This window comes from Lissotriton helveticus, chromosome 3_2 (assembly GCF_964261635.1).
Source record: "Lissotriton helveticus chromosome 3_2, aLisHel1.1, whole genome shotgun sequence".
Taxonomy (NCBI): domain Eukaryota; kingdom Metazoa; phylum Chordata; class Amphibia; order Caudata; family Salamandridae; genus Lissotriton; species Lissotriton helveticus.
The window spans coordinates 326,238,509-326,256,268 of NC_136062.1; the positions used below are offsets into that span (position 1 = coordinate 326,238,509).

The 17,760-nt window shown below is 42.9% G+C and overlaps 1 protein-coding gene across 1 annotated transcript in view; it reads right to left on the reverse strand.

Moving 5' to 3' along the window:
• The window catches only part of ANO3 (anoctamin 3), a 1,634,736-nt gene that overhangs the window by 993,017 nt on the left and 623,959 nt on the right, over positions 1-17,760 (reverse strand). The window lies entirely within an intron of this gene.

Sequence of the window (17,760 nt, forward strand, 5' to 3'; positions counted from 1 at the left end):
ACCAAGGAGGGGCTAACATGCCTAATAACGAATCAGAAGCCAGCATTTATGAAGGACAATGACTCAAGCCAATTAATAATATAGGGGGAGAGGGGGCAGGGCTTTAAGTCATACTCCAATAATGCATGCCTCGCGGCAGCACATGCGCTGCCCAGGCTCAACCTAAAAAGGAATAAGTGGATATTTTTCATAGGATAACATTTTTCTAAAGCATCCCTCCCTTGGACACAAAGATTCTTCTAAAAATTCTACAGCCTGGGAGATGAAGAGAGGTGGCAGAGAAAAGGCAATTAAATATAGTGTGAGCACTTCCCTTCCTGTAACGTATACATCTTTAATTTAAAATCTATAAATACATTTTCAGCATGAGGGCAGTGCCCCCAAAAAAAGCAGGTGACCTGAGGAATAACATACACTGTTTCGCTCTCTTCTGACAACCCTGCTTGCCTCTGTCCGACCCTTTTCAATGGAACGGAGATCATAGAAGCCTCCACAATGCCTAATACCAGCATCCTTCATCCAAAAAGACCATCCCGTCACCAACTAATCCACGATGTCCCCTCCACTCCCATTAACCACAAAGTCACTCGGTATATGTATTGTGTATGTATTACTATCTACATTTTTAAAATTACAAGTGCTGGTGTGGCGGTGCCAGGCATAAAAATAAGAAATGTAGTGCTAACATGTATTTGTCGCTTATTCCTTTCCCTCAAAACTAACTGCGGATTTGCCGACCAGTGCAAAGAGAGAGAGAAATTGATTCTTCTGACTTGCCTCTTGGTTTCCTTAGAAGTTTCACAATAGTGAGTGTTGATCAAGTTTCAGGGTGGGTTACAAAGATTAGCATCGGCATAGAAGCTCTATAAACATGAAATATTAAAAAAAGAACCGATCCATTGTTCAACTGTGAAGGATTTAAGATTTTCAAAGTTTTATCCTTATGTTAAAATTCTTTTTTAAATTTTTTATTTATGTTTTTTATTGAAGCCAAGGTTTGTCAAACTTGAACATTTACATATTGCTGCATTATATCATAGCAAAGAAACTAAACAATGAAAATCTATTTTAACAAAATGAATTGCAATGAGTCACTATCCCACATCACGGACTTGTTATACATTTCATAAAAAAGAGTTAGTCAGGTACAAAAATACAAATATCCCATAGAAAAAGCCCCTTGTAAACATTCCCACAATAAATAGATAAATAGACAATTTACGAGGTCTAAAATCTCATTCCCCCCTCCACCAACAAACAAGCAACTGCATCCTCTCCCTCTGCTTTAATCAAAGCTGGAACCCCATGTTTTATTAAATTTCTTAAGTCCCCCATTTCTTGCTGCAAAGGTATATTCACTTTTCTTCACCCTTCTCATCTTCTGCCCCCATTCCACTGCTGACGGAATTGAGTCGTAACGCCAATTTTGTAGGACCAGAGACCTTGCAATCGCCATAGCTATGTACAAAAATCTAGTCACTGAATCTACAAAAGGGAGATCCGGATCAAAGCCAAATAAAATTAACCTGTCATTTACTTCCAACTGTAAATTACATTCCTTTTCGAGATACACAAATGCCTCTACCCAGTACACATTAATCTTTGGACAGCGGAGCATGATATGTGACCAATTGGCAACAGGATAATTCAAACATCGGAAACATTGGGAAGACTGATTGGGGTACATCTTTGCGAGGGCAACTGGCGTTCGATACAGCAGCCATTTACTAAAAAATAATATCCTGCGCCAGTTTGCCCCTCTTAAAGAGCGAAAATTTAGCCTGTTGATAGTGGGCCAAATATGAGGCGAGATTTCACAGTTTTCCTGCTCTGACCATTTCCTTAAAGCTTTAGATTCAACATCCACCCCCCTTACAGAGGTCGAATATTTCTTCCATGCACCAGGCTTCCTGTCTGATACCTTAACTAGAAGATCCTCCTCCAACTGATTTTGAACCAAAGAGGAGATGACACTTGTTTCAGCAAGATATTTAAATAAAGTGCTATAGGAGTTCATTAAGATAAAATCATTGGTCAATGATTGGCGCATATCTACTATAGACACCCAGTTACCATCCCGTATAAAATCAGAAATTTTAACATACCCCGCTTCAGACCATTTTACGGCCAGATATCTGGGTTGTCTAACACCTATAAAGGGGAGGATTTCTTCTAACAAGGAAGCAGAGTTAATTGCCGGTATGGAATATTTTTTAAAGAATGCCTGCCTTCTTTTAAAAAGCCATTGCAAGCTCTTGTAGCAGTCCAGCTTTGGAGATCTTAAAATTAACAGGGGAGACTGAATTTGGCTGTCCTGACACATGAGATTGATAAAAAAATTGGTAAAAAAATGTACTTGTGGTGCGAGCTTGAACCTCGATAAATATTGTGCAAAATACGCATCATAGTAGCTTTTAAGATTGGGAAGTGCTAAACCACCCTGATCCAATATAAAGTGCTAACTGCTAGACTTGGGACTTTTTTTGCCCAAATAAAGGCTGTAAACATTGACTCAACCTGAAAAAAGAAAGAGCTTGATAAAGTGCACGGAATTGAGGCAAACAAAAAATTAAATAACGGTGAAACAGACATTTTGATCAGAGCCACTCGTCCCGTTGTAGACAAAGGAAGTAAGTTCCATCGGGAGAACAGCATTTCAACTTTCTTTATTAGATGAAGACATTTAATTTATATAGATCATCAATTAGATTGGAGTACAATATTCCCAAATATCTCTTTGCATTAGGGTTTACAGAGCCCCGAATATCAGGGTGTAAATTTATAGTGTCACTCCCACACTGTATAACTTCCGTCTTGCCTTTATTTATGCGATATCCCCCTGAGGCTTCAAGGTCCTCAAACAACTTGAAGACCTTGGAATGCACCTCCACTGTGGGCTTAATTAAAAGCAAGATGTCATCTGTGTATAGCTTTATTTTGGGCATTGCTGTAATTGGAGGATGAATATCGACACAATTGCGAATGGCTGTTGCTAGGGGTTCAATAAAGAATGCGAATAGCACCGGTGATAAAGGGCAGCCTTGCCTTGTGCCTCGCTTAATTTTAATAGATCCTACCACTTCCGAATTAATAATTATATTAGCCACCGCATTCTCATATAGGCTCTGAATTAAAAGTATCAATGACAGTGGGATATTAAAAGAGTGTAAAATCGAAAATAATGTGTCCCAAACCACAAGGTCAAAGGCCTTTTCTGCGTCTAATAATAAGACGAGAGCCGGAATCTTCTGACCCTCAAAGTAATCCAGGGCTTCTGCAAGAAAGTGGGTGTTAGTGGCCAATTGTCTACCAGCCAGAAACCCGTTCTGGTCGGGATGGATCAACTGTGCTGCGAATCTATTGTACCTACAAGATAAAAGTTTTGTGACGATTTTGTAGTCCGAATTCAGCAGCAAAATCGGACGATAGGAGCTAGGATCCATCTTATCCTTACCTTTCTTTGGGAAACTAACGATGTTCCCCTGCCTAAAAGATTCCGGGACTGGCCCTCCATCTAATAAAGAATTAATCAGGGCTAAAAAAAAAGTCTGATAGTGCCCCAAAAAAGACCTTAAAAAATTCTGCGTGTAGTCCGTCTGGACCACTGGCCTTGCCATTCGCCAGACTTTTTACAACTTCCTCCAGTTCTATCAAGGAAAAAGAGCTCGCCATAGATTGATTATCTATTTCAGACAGAGTTGAGGATGGATTTTCCTGAAGGAATCTAGCAAGTAGTTGGTCATCAACCCTTTGTAATTTACCATAGATAGAATCATAGTGGGCCATCATGATGTCTCCAATTATCCCTGGATCTTCTGTGGGAACTGCTGTGAAAGGGCATTTTAATGCTTTAATTTGATTTGCTGCGGCCTACTCTTTGGCCTGCCACTCCTATAGCCTACCTGTGAAATTACTTTCCTCATATACTTTCTGTTGAAAGCATTGAAAAAAGATCTCTCATTGGATGTTATAGGCAGAGCAGAGCTCGCGTTTGGCCTGATCAAGAAGTTTTTTATTAGAGACAGTAGGATCTTTCAAAAATATCTCATTGAGGGCATGGATCTTGTCTTCATGCTGTAACTTCTCCAGCCTGGCTTTCTTAGACATGGCAGCGTCTTTGCCTATTATTAGTCCCTGCACAAATGCTTTGAGTGAATCCCAAACTACATGTGGTGCAGCAGACAGCATGATCTGATTAAAAAATTGTCTGATCTCTGAATCCATAAACTTTACCCACTCTTTATCATTTAAGTACTGCTTATTGAAAACCCACCATTTTGGGAGTCTCAATCCTTCCCCCAGATGGATTTCCAAAGTCAGCATTGCGTGGTCTGAGAATGCATTAAAGAACATTTTTTGTTGAGAAAACTCTAACCCCTGGGGAATAAAAAAAAAATCAATACGGGAGGAGGAATAGAACCGACCAGATCCACACGTGTATTTCCTTTGAGATGGAAACGCTAATCGCCATGGATCATGTAAGTTCAATACATATTTATAATTTTTCAAAACTCTAAAGGATCTGAGCTTTGTCTGTACTGTAGAATCTAGCCGTGGATCCATCAAAATATAAAAATCTCCTCCTAAAATTAAATCCCCCGGAATCCTGATCAGTGCTAAAAAGAGTTCCTCATAGGGTTCATTTTGTCCTCTACCGGTGCATAAAAACTCACAAATGTGAGAGGGCGAGGTTTGGATCTACACAAAAAGGAGGCCCAGCACCACCTCTCAGATGGATCGCTACCGGAGTTAATAAACTCTGCTTGTAAATTTTTAATAATAAAAATAGCGGTCCCTCAATAGGATGCCGAGAAAGATGAGAACCTCCTATAACCTGCCCATGATCTAAACATAGAAAATTCAGAGATCTTAATGGTCGAAATATGGGTTTCCTGTAAAAGAATTACCCCTGGGTTTTCGGTTTTTACCCACGCTTCAATAGCATGCATCTTTCTCTTGTTATTGAGGCCATTAACATTAAAAGAGACAACCTTTAAAGTTGACATTTTAGCCATATATAAACAGTAGTGACTTTTCTAGCGAAACAGATGAAACAAATAGAAAAAAGCAATAGAATATGAACAAACGACCGGCTTCATTTTTTCCCCTTTGCCAACCCCTCCGCACCCCCCGAAAAAGTGGACTTCCCCCCTCCACCACACCTTCCACTTTCCCCTCCCCAACTCAATTCGGGTGTCATGTTGCTACACCCTGGTACGCTTCACTACCAGCCCCCCAGCAATGTGAATCACACTTTCTCTTCTGCGCCTTGCAGCTAACCATCATTATTTAATCTACTCAACCTACTCAGCTTAATATTCAATTTCTCCCTACCTATGCACTAGGCTATGATTACCCATTTTAAGAGACTTTGCTGGGCTCAGGAGCCGACTTGCTCCCTCTAACACAAAAGCAGATGGACCTGACCTTTAACTCCGTTATTCAATCATCCCTAATCGATCAATTAAGGATAAAGTATCCGATCTGGCACACTAGATTAGGGAACCATATCCACTTTGTCAGCCCCTGCATCTTAATAATAAGGTTTAGAGATTTAAGCTAATTGCTTGGCTCACCACCTCCACGTTAGACCTTTCTATTGTTAGATGCTGAAGAAATGCCCTCCAAAAACCCCTGAGCTTCGTCTACGTCTGTAAACATAAAGACCTTCCCTTTTACTAGGACTCTTAGCTTGGATTGCTGGGCAATTGATGCGTGTGCCCTCTTTCCTGCGGCGTACCGCGACCGCTGACAGGTTAGAGAAGATAAGACATTTTGTAGTCTCATTAACAGCAAATTGCCTTTGTTGTATGGCTTTTGTTAAAACTGCTTCCTTTACTCAAAAATCTGAAAAATTAATCAAGTTCGTACGTGGAAGTGTCGAGTTGGGGAATGGCTGTGCCGGGACACGATGAGCTCTTCTAATCATAAGGTCCCCTTGGAAGTCCGGCATGACCTTTTGTTTGATAAAGGTAGTCACCCAACTCAAAGTCTGAGAGCCTTCCACCCCCTCGGGTACTCCAACTAAGCGAAGATGAGACCTTCAGGAATGGTTTTCCAATTCTTCCACCTTAGATTCCAGTGTCTGTTTTCCTTTCGCCACTATTTTAACCTCTTTCATGACAGTGGACAGCTGATCGTCTAACACAAAGATTCTTTCCTCAGCCTCTTGGAGTCTAGTAGGGAAGCTCCCCATTGTGTTCTCAATCTTTTCAAGACGCAGACTGAGAGAGGCCAGTTCCGCTTTCTGTCCATTTTTTAAGTCACAGACTTCCTCCAGAATCAGATTGAGCATATCTTTAACGCTCATTTGGAAGGCCCCAGTTGTCTCTACCCTTGGATCGATACTAGTCTCGGAACTGGATCGGTCTGCAGAGAGAACAAAGCCATCGGGAGGATTGTACCAGAGGGAGAAACTCTCAATTCAATCTCTTCCGCCTCCTCCGGGTGATGGGGGGGGGGGGTGTCTGCACCACAGCTCCCAAATACGGCCCATGACAGGATCAGCCTGTTGAACGCTACCTTGCTCCTTCCCTGACTTAAAAAAATTGGTGACAGGGACTCCGATCTGATAGCGGGGATTTCTTTATTGCCGACATCCAGGCTACTTAAAACCTGTATACCGGGAGAAGCCGAGATTGCAGGACAGCTTGCATTTAATAGTGGACCTTGGGGCTCTTGAGATGTTTGTGCATTTCTGAAATTCTCTGGTCTCAACACCTCCACTCCGGTGTCGATGGAATTCTGTACGCTAGATTTGGGGGTTCAAGGGCTGTGAGGGCTAGTAGAGAAAGCCTGTACATTAGGTATAGTAGGCATAGCAGATTTGTTTAGAAAAAGAGCAAATTGCTGAACCCCCTTCTGTGCCATCTCTTTCTTCTGCGCCTCTAAATCACAGTCGCCTTCCTGTACACTGTTCTGGGGGTGTAGGGAGATAGCTGTGGTTATTGAGCTCGAGCTTGAACCCTCACAGGGGTTTTCCCCTGATAATGCGAGTTGCTGAGTAATTGCTGCTGGGCTCCCTTCTTCTATCTCCCCCTCTGAGCTTTCAACTGTAAAGTCCAGCGAATGCGAGGGGGGAGCGTTTTCTATTCCAGCCAAGCGCGCCGCTTTCTTTGCCTCTCTGGCCTCTCTCACTTCTTTCGCCAACAGGCGGCTGGCTTTAGCCTTAGCGAGACGAGTACTCTTCTTCATCTCAGGGGGGTCAGACATAACGTTTTTTAACAAAGGAAATAATGAAGAGTAGAAGATTCTGCCTTTAATGTCTTGGTAAGTCAACTCCTGAGACTCCTCAAGCTGCGGGCACTATGCGTCAGCAAAATGTCAATGCCAAATTTATGCCCCCCGGCTCCTCTGTCTCTTTTGCCCTTCACCCCCTCTTACTTTAATTTTCCTGTTGACTTTTTCGCTGTTAGACACCTCCTCACCTCTGTGCAGGGGAAGGTCAGGGGTTTTTACAAGGCAGGGGCTCGTCCCTCTTCACTCCGCTCTTCACTCCACTGAAGACAGCTTCGCCGAGCTTCGTGCCTCCGTGCCTCCTTGCTGCTTGCCGCCGCTCGCTGGGATCACATTCCCCCGAGTACTACAAAAACCAGATTACGTCTGCTGCCTTCTTCCGCGGCATGTGGGGGGGAAGAATGCGGCTCACCCGGTCCAACAGGAAGACATAGGAAGCGTCAAAAAGCTGCCAGGAAAGGAAGGTTGCAAGGAAGCGCTGCCGTCCACTACGCGCCACTGCTCGCCATTACTTAGGGGCGGAGTGAAGCGTCACCTGGCTACTCGGAGGCGTGGTACTCCGTAGCCATTCCCGCCTCCCCGTCAGAGCTTATTCTTGCAGACATCCATATGTTAATATTCAATATCATGTCTTCTTGCTCAATTGTACACCTCCGCAAAAAATAATGTTGAATATTGCATTTTTATTCATAACAAAGAAAAACAAGTACATATAAATACCGCACACAGTCTTGTGTAGGAGGCGGGCTGTAGTTCTGGTTGGTGGGGTGGGGTGGGGTGGAAGAAACAGACATGAGTGCGACAGAGCGAGATTAAGCAGCAACGAGGTGGCTAGGGGATCGAGGTAATACAGAATGCTGCTAGCAAACTGGAAAACGTGGGGTGGTAGAGCATGCGAAAGTGGGCGCCCTGGTTAAAAACCAGAGTAAAAGGTCCAGTAGCCATGGGAGGTTACAAATGAAGACAAGGTTGTACTAAGGAGCGACCAACAAGCCGATTACTAAATCAGAAGCCTGCATTTACGAAGGACAAAGACAGAAGCCAATGACAAATATGGGCGGAGAGTGGGCGGGGCTTCTGTTCCATACTCCAGTACAGCAAGTTCCACAGAGCAGCGCATGAGCACTGACTCTAGGCTCAATTTAAAAATGCACATATGCTGCTCAATTTTGACAGATGCCTTTGTACAGCAAACAAACATTAAATTACCTTTTAATGTATAATTGGATAGTAAAGAAGCAACAATTCAGAGTGATCTATTATTCATGATGACATATTATTAGAAGCTGAGAATGCATTTTTACTGATTTATGTATTTGCAAATCAAGCATGGGGAGAGGGGTTGGCCTAACGGCTAGGGCGGTCAACCTTGAAGTCAAGAAAAGCAGAATCCCATGTGTGTCAGGGGGAATAGTGGGAGTATCCAGCGGGGGGGGGGAATAGTGGGATAGCTGGGACCTGTGATGGAGGTACCTGCCTGGATCAATATCTCTAGTTGTGGTGTTTCCATCTCCAATTAACAGTCAACTTGTAGTGGTACCCTTAGAATGGTAAGTTTTAATACCATAATATTATTTCACGATGTATTAGTATTATTATATAGTCAGAAATTAATTTCCTTGATGAATCGCACATTTGAATTGTTTAACAATGTGTTTAAATAAATATGGGTCATACATTTCAAATATTCAGAATTTGCACACCAATGACCATTTGTACTGCAAATAAGGAGTTTGGAAACAATAAAATGGTATATTTTTAGTTGCACACAAATAGTTTTTCTTGTAAATCTTGTAAAACCATGTATATCACCATGCACATCCTTGGTCTTGAATGCACCTTTCCCAGGGCCAGCATACCGCCCAGGAAACCCTGCCCTATACTTCCAGCAGCTTTGTGATTAAAATCTCATTAGATTATAGACTGCCTAGGCCTAGCTTCAATTTTCATTCTGTTTTCTTGGACCGGTTTACTACTCTCATGTCGACCTCCAATGCCTTTATTATTCTTGCTGTCTTTAATTACCATGTTGATTCCCCACTAAATTAAGACGCTCTAGCCTTAATCAATGGCTGCCTGAGCCTCGACTTGATGCATTGTATCACTGGCCCCAAATTAAAGGCCAACGCTAGATCTGTTATTTGTGCTTACTGAGAATGTTTTACTCCTTGTACATGGTCTCTATTGGACTGGTCTGCCCAAGCAGTAACCACCCATCAGAAAGACAGCAGGAAACAATCATTTTAGAAGACAATGGACACGGAATCTGTAGATTCTATGGCTTAAGAAAACTTGATTATTCCATTCCTCTGTAGTATATTAAAAAAGTAGTTTAAACCCTCTACTCGTGGTTTTCACAGGTTCTTGGGCAGGAAAAACAGGAACCAAACATGTAGAACCAATGCCTAATGGAAATTTTAGAAAAAGATTTGACTTGCTACAATCAAATTCTTTGAAAATAAAATGGGAAATTAGGGTCAAATTTGCAAAACACTGATCACAAATTGCAACACGTGTTTTTGTGACCAGCATGGAATATTGCGATCCAAGCTATGCACTAATCGGTCATATCACAATATCTCTAATCTAGTAGGAATTAATCCAAACTACCTCAAAAATAGGTAGGTCACAAACTACAACTCACTATAACAGGTGGCTATCATAGGATCGGTGGTCTGCGATCACCACCATGTCTCTGATGGTTTTTTTAATATTTAAAGGAAATGAGACCGCATTTAAAAAAAAATTCTAACTTTTTAAATGTTTGTTTGACAGTAGACAGTGGTCCTCGGGCCACTGCCTACAACCTAATAATACATTTTTTACACCCACTAAGGGGATAGAATTCTTAGGCACCCAATTTCCTTTTGCATATTGCTTATTACCCCATGTTGGCAGCTGGTAAAATTTCAATGTTTTGCAACAGGATTTGAGTTGCAAAGCATGGATGCATACCTAAGGGAATCTGTATTTGGAAGCATGCCCTAAACACTCTTTCCAAACAGCAATTTTATATGCTCCTCTAAACTCATTTTGCTATCTGGTGATCTGTTACCAAATATCCAAATATGTTTAATGCTTATTAGAATGACAATTAGTGGTTACAAGCCCTGTGATTTAGTAAATCATAGGGGTTGTGGCCACAAACTGGCTTCCTTCATCTGGTCCCTAGCTCTTGAGGCTTCCATATGCTGTGTCTCACTCCCCTGCTGTGAGGAGCTAGTCACCTTTTTCACAACATCATCTTAAAGATTCTTCAATCCTTTGACCCAGAATCACCTTCTAATAACTCCTTGGTCCTCCCTCCAACTCATCCAGCCAACTTCATTCCTGCTAAAACAATTGTGATTCTGGATAACGTTCGTCCCTTAGAAGCAGACTGTTTTATCTAAATCCTGATACTCTGGTTTCGATTCCCCTCTGGACCCCTGCCCAGTTCAGCATTTGTCAACTTTTTGCCCAACTCCTAAATCTCTCTCTGTCAATGGGGCACATTGCCTCTAAGTAGACACAGCCATTAGTCACTACCCTCCTTAAAAAGCCTCCTGCTGGCTCTCACAGTATTTCTAACTATAGACCTAACTCTATTTCAGAAAAATGTATTGGTATGTCAACACAATATTATCTGGACAATGTACAGTACTTTTATCCTCATCAATCCGGATTGAGACAGGGTTGTATCATTGAATCGGTTCCCATTGGTGTTTTGGAGATCTTCACATACTGTTCCATTTCGGTTTGGAGGATGTCCTCATTTTACCTGACCTATCTGCAGATAGGTCAGGTAAAATTACATATTATCCCTCAAGATCCTTCTTTCCTACCTCTCTAATACGAATGTGGGAAGTTGTGTCCATAATTGATCGATATCCTTTCTGACTGACCCGTCTTGGGCATTATCAAGCTTTGGAGAGCTAACGAGAAGGCATCAGCACTTCGCCTTGCCTTGCTTTGCCTTGGTATAACCTATACGTGACCACTTTGGCAAGTATCATCCACTTGTTTGGCTTCCTCTTTTTTTCCTACGCCAAGGATACCAACTCATTCTAAGTTTGGGTGGTGACATAGCAGATCTCCAGAATAATACCAAATTCTGTATGTCTTCCTTCTCTCATCGGACTAATATCAGCCAACTCTAGCAATAGCGGCTGGTGTTGTGGATGAGTGGCGGGATGGGCAGGCGGTAAGGGTGGAGGGCGGGTGGCATAGCGGTTGCGGGGCAAAACAAAAAAAATATTCGAAAAAACCTACCTTCAGCCAACTGCATCAAGCTCTTCTGCTCCTCTTCTCCTGGAAAGGAAAAATAAAACGATAGTAAAACGTTTTATTTTTCCTTTCCTGCTCTCTTTTGGGGGCGACGCTCCTTTGCTGCCGCTGAAAAATGCATCCAAGACAGAAAGTTTGATCTTTGGCGCTTTAACTATCTAGAATTCCTATTGGTGGTCTGAAGAGGTAGCTTCTTCTCCTCGTCCACTTACTGTTGCTAGGAGTCTGAGTTATACCCGGTTCTCTTCAAGTACTGTTTCTCTAAACTTTTTGCTTTTTCCTCCTGGGTTTGGCTGATTCTCTCGTTGGGGCCTTAATGCTTAATACACTTTCACACCGTAAATGCAGTGTGAGAGCGCGCGTGCCCTTCGTACACATGTTAGGAAGTAGTGCTTACCGAGTGGTCAAGCAACATGTGCCCAGTCTGCCATTGCAGGCTGGTCTGTGCACTTGCGCCTATTTTGCTTCTAAACATGTGTCCTGCCTGTGTGTGCACAATTGTGCTTCTGACCAGGTTGGCTTTTTTAAATCACAAGCCATGACAGGACCTTTCACTACCATTATAGCACCCCAAGGGAACGTCATAAGGGGTGAAACGAGTGATAGGTGAAAGGCCAGGCAGGTACACTGGTGGGTTCCTGACCCCGGCAGTGAGGAATGCCCAAGTGAGTTTTCACTACCTATGAGGTTTTCTCTTCCTATAGGCTAACAGGGATCATGGTTGGAATTACTGAAAGCTGCAATAGTGGATTGCAAGGGAGCCTTTCCTATCATTACATTCACAATGACAAACACTGTGGTAAATTTGGTTCTGTCCTTACTAGTTTACTAGTTTAGAAATGCCTCTCCTAGAAAGTGGGCATTTCTCTGCTCTAAAAAATTCTCTGTGCATTTAGCCAGACTCCAGTACAAGTGGGCATTCACCAGCGATAGCTGTAAAACATTGGGCATGCAACTAAAACGACAAACCTCACTCAGTTGTGGACCCGACAGGATATGTTTAATTTTTATTTATTTGAAAAGTTTAGAGAGTGCGAACATGACCTGACAGGGTATCAGAGCGCTGTACAACGCAACCGGCTGGTTAAGCTAGAGCAGGAGAACATAATAGATAACTACGTATATATAGCAGAAGCACATTAGAACCAAAAACTAGACATATAAACAGTTAACAAGATGCAGATTGCATAGTAGATAATGGAGGGCAGGGTTGTAAGGTCAATTCATATCGTTTGTGAGGCTACAGAACTATTGTTGCATGAAGCTATTCAGGAGCAGGTTTTTGACTTCTTTTTTAAATGTAGAGGTCGAGGGAATTGTTATGATTTCGAGCCGGAGAGCGTTTCATATTCCAAGACTGGAAAAGGCACGGTTTCGGTTCTCTTCTCTTTGAATTTTGATGCTTTCAGCAGTAGAGTGTTTGAACTTCTTAGGGCGTGATTCCCATTCAATAGTTTAAATTTATTTGCCAGTTAAGTGGGCATGTTCTGATGCAGTGCTTTGTGTGTCAAACAGGCTATCTTATATCTGATCCTTGCATTGAGGGAAAGCCAGTTTAGTTGGATCAGATTAAGTGTGATGTGGTCACTCTTTCGAGTTCAGAGTGGCTCTTAAATGGGCCAATTTAGCTTTGGGCAGCCCAACTAGAGTCGCACTTCTAGTCTAACCGGGAAACAACAAGGGATTGGACAGCTTAGGCAGGTCAGTGGGCAGTAGGAACAGTTTGATTTTCCTTAACCCCTTAATTGCTGCCGTCGGCCAACGGTCGTCACGGCCACTACCTCCCCAGTGCTGCGCACGACCGTTGGACGTCCAGTTCAGCACTGGATAATGGACAGCGCAGCACTGGGGAGGTTTGTTTACAAGCTCTAAAGGGGTTAATGTGCAGAGTTGGCAGCAGGCTCCTCGCAATGTCGCACTGATGTGATCCTGCATATTCAGGCATTTGTCCAGGATTAGGCAAAGTGATCTAGTAGAGCTAATAACATGTGGGGTGCAGTTGAGGGCTGTTAGTTGTTTGAGCCAGTTCTGAATGGGTGCAGTATGATTATGGGGGCAAGCAAGAGGAATTCAGTTTTGAGTGTATTTAGCAAAAGGTGGTTGTGAGATAACCACTGTTGGGTTCTTAAAAGAGCATATTTGAGAGTAGTGATGTCGTCCAGTGAAGACATTTTCATATACAGTTGAGTATCATCCCCATACATATGATATTGTATGTTAATCCCCTTCAGAATTTTAGTGAGAGGTTTCAGATACAGGTTGAAAAGAGTTGGGGATAGTGCGGATCCTTGTGGAATTCCAATTGAGACCGCTTACTGTTGAAAAGGTTGAGGTTGACTTTGATTCTTTGAGTTTTACTATGAAGGAACAAGGCATAACAATTTAAGATGACCTGATAACTCCATCCTTGTTTCAAGGAGGTCAAGTAATTTGTTGTGTGTGTCCATGTAAAACACTGATGTGATATTTAGCAGTATAGGCTGGCAAGGTTCAGTCTGGTCAAGGAGTCTTAGAGCATCATCCGCAATGTGTATTACAGCACTCTTGGTACTGTGTCTAGATCTGAAGCCGTATTGATAGTGGTCAAGAAGTTGATAATGGTCAAGTGATTACAGAGTTGTGTATGTAAGTATTTCTCAATTAGTTATCATGATGTTAGAAATCGGTCGAAAATTGTTAGGCTCAGATAAGTTTGCCTTAGGTTTCTCTGGTATGGGGTGACTTGTCCAATCTTGAGGCTATCTGGAATCAAGCCTTGCATGAGAGATTCATGTACAATCTTCAACCAGAGAGGGAAAATGAATGAGGTAAGCTTGTTAAAGAATTTGATGGGCATAGGATCATTGACGTGATTTGATGGTTTTAAAGTAGGTATGATGTTAAGCAGGTCAGCATTGTTCGGTAGTCTGACTGTATTCCACGAAGCATCATGTTTTGGAGTATAGGCAACGGAAACAACCAGAGGAGAGCTTGTCCAAGGTGCACCTGAAGTGGGGTGAAGTTCGCTTAAATCTGTAAGTTTGGTTAGGAGAGTAGCAGATCAAATTCGATATTTCTTGTTTTTTAAATGAAGTGGGCTGAGAACGCCTCACTGTTTGGCACTGAGCCTTTAAGTCTCAAGAGTTGATTAGAGGGGTAGTTCAATTGTTGATTGAATATTTTGAAAAGTTTTTTTGGTTTTGGTCCGTATTTGGCCTTGTCAAGCTGCTATCTACAGTGGTCAGATTTGGTGCTGCATTTATATTTGTTATAAGCATTTCTTGTCTTCCTGGGAAGCTCCACAACTTTTTACCTACATCTGTCCTACCTGGCTCTGACCATTTACCTAGTTATGTGCTGAATACATTTTATGTGGTTTTCTTCGAAAACTAGCCTCATTTATTATCTATGAGGATTCTTAGTATCACACAGAAAGATGACCATATTCTGTATAATAACTCTGTACAAAAGTCACTGCGATTGTCATCCTTGGACGACAGGCCCCCACTATCATTACACATCTAAGTAGAACCCCCTGAGGGTACATTTTGGTCATAAAAGCAACACATCTACTCCGAGCGAACCAGAGTAGAACCTTCCATGCTGACGCGAGACGCTGAAGTCCCTGCATGCAGAAACTCCAGCATGCAGGAGTCTGACATCCCCTGCAGGGTGCCCAACTTGAGACCAAGATGGGGTCCTTTGTTCTCTCTCAACAGGTAATTGGGTTAGCTCTTTCCTAGGGAATTCTTGGCTTTACACCCACATGTGGAGAAGTGTGGCTTAATGGTTAGAGCGGCAGACCCTGATGCAGAGGTCTAGCCCGGGACCAGGGTTCAATTCCCTGCCTCGGCTGGTCTTGGGCTCAATTTCCTCGGACCTGATAATTCTCGCCTCGGTGCCTATTCTAATCATGGGTCCCACTCTGCGACTCTGGGCAATAGCTTGCTTAATCTCCACAACGGCCCCAAAAGCGCTGGGATGCCTGGTTTCACCCTGGGGGTGCCCAGGAATGGACACTCACAGGGAAAACCAGGGAAAACCAGCGCCGGGACACTACCTCACGGAAGTAGCTGTGCGCTCTATAAATACCAGTACATTTACATTTACATACATGTTAGGTACACTTACCTAGTGTTTGCATCTTAGGAGTACGCTTAATTTCTGCCATGTATCTATATGCGTTCATATATTCACTGTGTTAGCACCATGGTAGAATTCTACCTTTTATTTACTCTGTTGGTGCTTGTAATTGTATATATATATATCTGTTTTTGTCTAATGGTTGTTGCAGCCCACGTATTTTATACAAGAATGATGCTGGTCCAATAAATACTTATTGAAAACATCCCCATTGTTTATTCTATGTATCTCTCTTAGAAGAAGTGAGCATGAGTGACTTAACCAAAAGTACTGTACTGTTTCCACAATTTCTGAAGGATCAAGGGTTGTCATGTTCAATAGTTGTCAGAAACTATTTGCTCCTTGGTAAGGTTACGGGGCTTATAGTGGCACTGTGAGCTAGCTGGTATGAAGGCTAGCATATCCTTTGAGGGTGTCTGGAATCAGTCTGGCCACCAATCCCTTAGTTTATGCTGTCTAAACGCACAGGTCCTTTATAGATTTGTAGGAATTACACAACAGGTGCATATTAACCGCATGCGCGCTAGCGAAATTCCGCTCCTGTGCTGAGATTTTTAAAACCGCATGTTTCATGACGAGCTGGGCTCGTCATGAGCGTGCGAGGAGGCTACCTCATGACGAGCCCAGCTCGTCATGAGCGTCGAAGGGGTTAATGGATCATTTTCGTTGTTCCAATGTAAGTTGAAATCCACAAGGAAGATATGGTTGTGTGATTGGTCGGGGTTCACTGATATGGTCTCCATCATTTGTTCGATGAACAGAGGATTATCTCCCGGGGGTGGCTGATAGTGTGGAGTGTACATAGTATCTTGTCAATGTTCAAGATCTTGGGTTCTGGTTGTTAGTAGGAGGGCATTGGTGCTGAGTGTATCTGTCTCAAGCAGAGATTAGATCGATGGATGCAGCCAGTGCCACCACCAATTTTAACTAGTCTGTCTATTCTAATTATGTCTTAGTGGGGGAAACTAGGATCTCCAGGATTGGTGTTGAAGTGTCCTTGAGCCAAGTTTCAATTAGGGTCAGGAGGTCTAGTTCATCTGAGAATGTGAGGTCTGCAATATCAGCTGCATGTCTTACTGCTGATCTGCAAATAATAAGCATCGATTGATTTGATGTGAGATTTGGTCACAACGGTTTTGAAGTGAGATGTTTGGACACTTAGTAAGATTTCCAGGCTCATACATCCGAGGTAGACATTGGGTTCCCTAAAACAGATTAGAGGGAATAGTTTATATATTGAATGCAGAGGGAGCAGATTCAATATGATCTGATTTTTTAGGATAGTAAAACGGAATGAATGTCCACATCAGTCCGGTGAGAGGTAACCCTATTTGGTCTGGAGCAATGTTAGGATATGGCCGAGAGTTCCAGTAAGGATTCCCTATGTTATCCCTGGCCTAAATTTCCAGAAGTATTTGAGGATTGAGGACAAATTAGGTTGTTTAATCTCCAAAGTCGTACTGAGATCTTACAGATACTTGGGATGGCGGCTAGGGCCAGTTAAGCAGAGTGGAGGTCTCTGGTGGGTGTGTGGAATGAGAGGCCGTGGTTGAGGTATGGAGGTCCCGTGTCATGTAGGGCTTTGTAGGCGTGTGTGAGAAATTTGTAGGTGATCCTTTTGTTGACTGGGAGCCAGTGGAGGTCTCTCAGGTGGCTGGTGATGTGGCTGCGGTGGGGAATGTTGAGGATGAGTCTGGAGGAGGTGCTCTGGATGCTTTGTAGTTTCTTGAGGAGTTTCTGGGTGATGTCGGTATAGAGTGTAATGCTGTAGTCGGGTCTGCTGCTGATGAGTGCATGGGTGACTGTCTTTCTGGACTTGGTGGGGATCCACTTGAAGATCTTTTGGAGCAGGAGGAGCATGCAGAAGCAGGATGATGAGACGGTGTTGATCTGGTGGTTCATGGTGAGCAAGGAGTCCAATATGATGCAAAGATTTCTTGTGTGGTTTGTGGGCGGACGTTTAATATCTGCAGGCCACCAGGAGTCATCCCAAGTGGAGGGAGTGGAGCCCAAGATGAGGAATACGGTCTTCTTTGAGTTTAGTTGAGGCATCAATCCTTCATCCAGTTGGCGACAGCCTTCATCCCGTTATGGTAGTTGCTCTTGGTGAATGTGGGTTCATTCATTGGCAAGGGA